Raw genomic sequence first — 6,000 nt, 5'->3', positions numbered from 1 at the left:
CTGATTTTAATCCTTTCTTGACTAATTGCATATCCTCTGACCTACTATTCCTTGATGCATGCTCTAGGAGCATTGTTATGGTCTATAGGATTGATCAAACCTATACTTTAGGTGTCACATTTCCATTGTTGGTGCATGTTATAGGGGGAGTAGGGTTTTAGGGGAAGTGTCTGCCTAAACGAACAAATTTATTATTATTAAAGCATGAGGCTCCTTATTGAACATTTGCCCTACCTATTTATTTCCGCTTACTTTAAATTTATGATCTTTTTGTTGTCTGTCAACAAAGGGGGAGAATGAGTTTGGTTTAAGTTAGAATCAACATGTTCTTATGCTTTTATTCATGCTTATTATCTTATGATTCATGCTTTATGATTATGATTATTTTACTGATATTATATCCTGTTGTATTAAAGATCTAACTTAAATAAGTTTTTGTTAAACATCAAAAAAGGGGAGATTGTTGATGTAGTCTTGCCCCAAGCATCATTGGATTTTAATGGTTGGTTAAAATAAGTTTAAGTTAGGTAATGTTGGTGATCTAACTTGTGTGAATTGAGTTCACAGGAAAGCCCAAGTTGAAAGACTGGGTAAATGGTGAAGTCCCGGAGGCGCGGCCTCTTGGCAAATGGTGAAGTCCCGGAGGTGCGGCCTCTTGGCAAAGGTGAAGTCCCGGAAGCACGGCCTCTTGGCAAAGGGAGACTTAGCACGATGAAGCTAAGAGAAACGTCTCAAGTAAGTGCAAGGAAAGGCACGAGACTTGTGGAAAACGTTTGAAGGCTTGCGGCAAGGCTAAGGGATGAAGAAGGAAGCTGAAAGGGGAGTTTCAGCTTGACCAGTCGACTGGTAACTTGATCCAGAAGCACACAGCAAGATTGGTCGAGTATTTAGCTTGGACTAGTCGACTGGCATCAGTCGACTGGTGGATGATCAGTCGACTGATGGATGACCGTTGGGCTGACAGTTGGAGAATTAATTACTAATTAATTAGTCATTGAAGCCCATCAGTTGACTGGCTCAGGGAGCAGTCGACTGATGTCGAGAATTTCATAAAAACGTAGATTGACGATTAGAGAAGTAACTGTTCATTCTCTATTATTCTTGCACGAACTCCAATCCCTGTAACTCTCACTCCTCTTCCTCTAAACTTCACTACATATCTTGTGAAAGGAAGATATCGATCTGTAAAGGTTTCTCTGCCTTTAAAGAGTTCTTTGAGAAGGAGAAGTTTCATAGTGGAAGATCGTGTATTGTGTGTGGATCCTTGGATTAGTTACCTCGCAAGAGATAGATACCAAGTAAATCGAATGGGTTAGCATTGATCTTTTCTTCTTGTCTTGTTTTTGTGCTTCCGTTGATAATTCTGCAAGCAAGAGCGAGAAATACTATTCACCCCCTCTAACGAACGCATCGGTCCCAACACCGAAATCATGTTAATAGTCCCTCAATGAGGGGTGTTATCTCTGGTGACATTTGGGTGAGCTTCTTGATGTGCCTGCGCTAGCTCTCGAGATCATCTTGGGGGTGGACCTATGATGAGTTAGGGTTTTATTGATTTTTAATCGATTTATTTTTGGGCTTTTACATGAAAATAATTATTTATTGAATCGATTTGACTTCAATTGTCCTATATTGCATGATTTAAGGCTTGATATAATTTTTGTGATTTAATGGTGAATTTTTGGCATTAATTTGACTTTAATTGATTTTAGGGCTAAATCGGACCCGACTCGAGCTCAACCGCGGTTAAATCGAGTCAAATTTGTCAAATTGATCAAGCCAACATGGAGGACATGACTTAGATCGAGCCCGATTAAAATCCCTGAATTTTTTGGAAACCCTAGACTGCCCTAAAGCCTAGATCAAGTTTGCACCGTTGAATCAGAGATCGGACGGCTGAGATTAATCTGTTAATCACGTGTATATAAAGCCAATGTTAATCGATGAACAGTGTGGCCGCACTGTTCGTCGTTCCGCGACGCCACCCTTGCTCGGCGATGTACCTCCACGGGCAGCGATTTCCACCCAAACCTTTTCCGTTGCCATCCTTGATCCTTGAAGAGTCCAACGCCGGCCGATTGGGTATTTTCCGGCTGCTGGAACGGCGCGACGGAGAGGGTTTCTTCGCCGACCGAAACCTCTGTTTTCTGCATTCCCGGTGTTCTGCTGCATAATTCGAGCCCGTGCTTCGTGGAGGGGTTCTCCTGAGATCTCGGAGCTCGTTTGTATCAACAGAAATACCATCGGAGCAATCAGAAGCGGAGGATTCCAGTTTTGCCATCTGAACAGCCACTGCACAGCTTCTGTCGAGGCCGGAGAGGGTTTTTCCGGCGTTTTTCTGGGTTTGGGCAGTGAGTGAACGCTCAAGAGACCACGGGAAGACTCTAGAGGATCAATGAAGCCGGTTTGACACCCAGCTGAGGAGAACAACCGGAATGGGGAGAAGAGGATGAGTTTCTGATTCTTCGTTTCTGAAATTTTTGATTTCGGCAGCTTCTGAATTTTCAATTTCAAAGTTCTGTAAATTCCATTTTCTTAGCAACCTTGGCAATTGGATTGTTTTCAATTAATGTTTGAGTTGTAGTTGATTGAACTTTGTAGCCTTAAGTTTCCAAACCATTCGAATCTGAAATCCTTAAATTCTGATTTCTCTTTAAAGCTTACTGTTCCGTGCCAAGTGCTTGAGGATGTATCAAATGAAGCTTTCCTTAGTTAGATATTTTGGTTGCATTTCGGGTTAGTTAACTAGTTTAAATTGTTTTTAGTTGTTTGGTTTCTTGATTGCATCTATTTAACTGCCAAATTCATTTTGATTGCATCATTGAGCTATTTAATTAGTTTAGCTTGCATTAGGGTTTAGGTTGCTTCATGATTTCATCTTTAGGTTAGGGAATTGCATTTCTTCATTTATTTGTCAATTTTGAATTACATTTCATCCTAAAACCACAAAAACCCCATCTATATTCGGAAAACCCCAAAAAATACGACACCCAAGCTCAACTTAAGCAATTTTCTATTACTCCTTGGAAAAATACGACTCGAGGCCCCTATACTTCGTTTATTTTATATTCATTGTGGGTTTTTGATAAATTTAAAATCAATTTGCAACCCTACTCGTGACATTTCCATAGCAAATCTAGGGTTGTCAACCTACCCGCTAATCTAGCCGATAGTTCAAATCTTCACGCCAAGGGTGTCTTAAAGGAGACCTACACATGGGGCATGGAGGCAATCTTCTATTGAGTTCATGTTGTAACGACCCGGCCCCTCGGCCCCTTGGGCGGCCCAACTAGCGGCCCAATTGGCGGCCCAATCGGCGGTCCCTTGGGCGGCCCAACTAGCGGCCCCCTTGGCGACCCCTATGTCGTCAATCGACGACCCTCGGCCGTGTCGTTACTCACTAGGACTTTCCACCCCTGGCCAGTGGATTTTTGCCTCCCCCAGGATTCGAACTCTAGACCTCCAGGATAAGTACTAGAGTTTATGAATCCTGGTAGCCAAGTGAGCGCGCTCACTTGGCTACCAGGATTCATAAACTCTAGTACTTATCCTGGAGGTCTAGAGTTCGAATCCTGGGGGAGGCAAAAATCCACTGGCCAGGGGTGGAAAGTCCTAGTGAGTAACGACACGGCCGAGGGTCGTCGATTGACGACATAGGGGTCGCCAAGGGGGCCGCTAGTTGGGCCGCCCAAGGGACCGCCGATTGGGCCGCTAGTTGGGCCGCCCACGAGGCCGGCGAGGGGCCGTGGATTTTTGCGTTACAATAAAAAGGCGCCTTTTTATTGTAACGACCCGGCCCCTCGGCCCCTTGGGCGGCCCAACTGGCGGCCCAATTGGCGGCCCAATCGGCGGTCCCTTGGGCGGCCCAACTAGCGGCCCCCTTGGCGACCCCTATGTCGTCAATCGACGACCCTTGGCCGTGTCGTTACTCACTAGGACTTTCCACCCCTGGCCAGTGGATTTTTGCCTCCCCCAGGATTCGAACTCTAGACCTCCAGGATAAGTACTAGAGTTTATGAATCCTGGTAGCCAAGTGAGAACTTCTCACTTGGCTACCAGGATTCATAAACTCTAGTACTTATCCTGGAGGTCTAGAGTTCGAATCCTGGGGAAGGCAAAAATCCACTGGCCAGGGGTGGAAAGTCCTAGTGAGTAACGACACGGCCGAGGGTCGTCGATTAACGACGAGGGGTCTAGAGTTCAATCCTGGGGGAGGCCCACTGGCCAGGGGTGGAAAGTCCTAGTGAGTAACGGCACGGCTGAGGGTCGTCGGGACATAGGGGTCGCCGATTGGGCCGCCCAAGGGACCGCCGATTGGGCCGCCAATTGGGCCGCCCAAGGGGCCGGGTCGTTACAATAAAAAGGCGCCTTTTTATTGTAACGACCCGGCCCCTCGGCCCCTTGGGCGGCCCAACTAGCGGCCCAATTGGCGGCCCAATCGGCGGTCCCTTGGGCGGCCCAACTAGCGGCCCCCTTGGCGACCCCTATGTCGTCAATCGACGACCCTCGGCCGTGTCGTTACTCACTAGGACTTTCCACCCCTGGCCAGTGGATTTTTGCCTCCCCCAGGATTCGAACTCTAGACCTCCAGGATAAGTACTAGAGTTTATGAATCCTGGTAGCCAAGTGAGCACTTCTCACTTGGCTACCAGGATTCATAAACTCTAGTACTTATCCTGGAGGTCTAGAGTTCGAATCCTGGGGGAGGCAAAAATCCACTGGCCAGGGGTGGAAAGTCCTAGTGAGTAACGACACGGCCGAGGGTCGTCGATTGACGACATAGGGGTCGCCAAGGGGGCCGCTAGTTGGGCCGCCCAAGGGACCGCCGATTGGGCCGCCAATTGGGCCGCTAGTTGGGCCGCCCAAGGGGCCGAGGGGCCGGGTCGTTACAATAAAAAGGCGCCTTTTTATTGTAACGACCCGGCCCCTCGGCCCCTTGGGCGGCCCAACTGGCGGCCCAATTGGCGGCCCAATCGGCGGTCCCTTGGGCGGCCCAACTAGCGGCCCCCTTGGCGACCCCTATGTCGTCAATCGACGACCCTCGGCCGTGTCGTTACTCACTAGGACTTTCCACCCCTGGCCAGTGGATTTTTGCCTCCCCCAGGATTCGAACTCTAGACCTCCAGGATAAGTACTAGAGTTTATGAATCCTGGTAGCCAAGTGAGAAGCTTCTCACTTGGCTACCAGGATTCATAAACTCTAGTACTTATCCTGAGGTCTAGAGTTCGAATCCTGGGGGAGGCAAAAATCCACTGGCCAGGGGTGGAAAGTCCTAGTGAGTAACGACACGGCCGAGGGTCGTCGATTGACGACATAGGGGTCGCCAGGGGGCCGCCAGTTGGGCCGCCCAAGGGACCGCCGATTGGGCCGCCAATTGGGCCGCTAGTTGGGCCGCCCAAGGGGCCGAGGGGCCGGGTCGTTACACATGTTTGCTCAATGACTCGATGGAGTTCTTAGGCATAGTGATGCCATTCTTGAGTGGAATGGTTGGTGGGCTAATGGTAAGCATAGAAATGACCCGAGATTGTAGAAGGGGGTCAGCTCGGTGTGGCAACCAAGATAGAGCCAGTCTCATGGCCTACACTGCCATTTCCCCTATTCGGGTGCATACTGGTGACTTGCGTGTAGTTCCTTGTTCCTTAGGGCTGGTGGGGAGCTCTTTGTTCAGGTTGGGTGTCCGTTGGAGTTGGAACACTCACCTCCTTTCTCCTCAAGAATTGAGCCTCTTTAATGTTATTATATTTCTGAGTTCAGCCTAAGAGGTGATCAAAATGATTGGTGTCTTCTTTACTAAGGACTAAAGAAGTCTGCTTCTAACAACCTTTGAGAGAAGTTGCTCATTAGCATATCGGAGGTGGCAGAAGGAACATCCATGACTACTTGATTGAACCATTGAATATATTTTTGTAGTATTTCTCGAGGCTTCTGCTTTAAAGTGAACAAATTGAAGGGGGGGGGGGGGGGGGGGGGGGGGGGGATCTTATGCTATCTCTTGCTAT

The sequence above is a fragment of the Curcuma longa genome, chromosome 9 (genome assembly GCF_044706935.1).
Source record: "Curcuma longa cultivar G26 ecotype Majalengka, Jawa Barat chromosome 9, ITB_CL_G26_1.1, whole genome shotgun sequence".
Taxonomy (NCBI): domain Eukaryota; kingdom Viridiplantae; phylum Streptophyta; class Magnoliopsida; order Zingiberales; family Zingiberaceae; genus Curcuma; species Curcuma longa.
The sequence above is the reverse complement of the archived record's forward strand: the minus strand, read 5'-3'. Positions refer to the sequence as shown.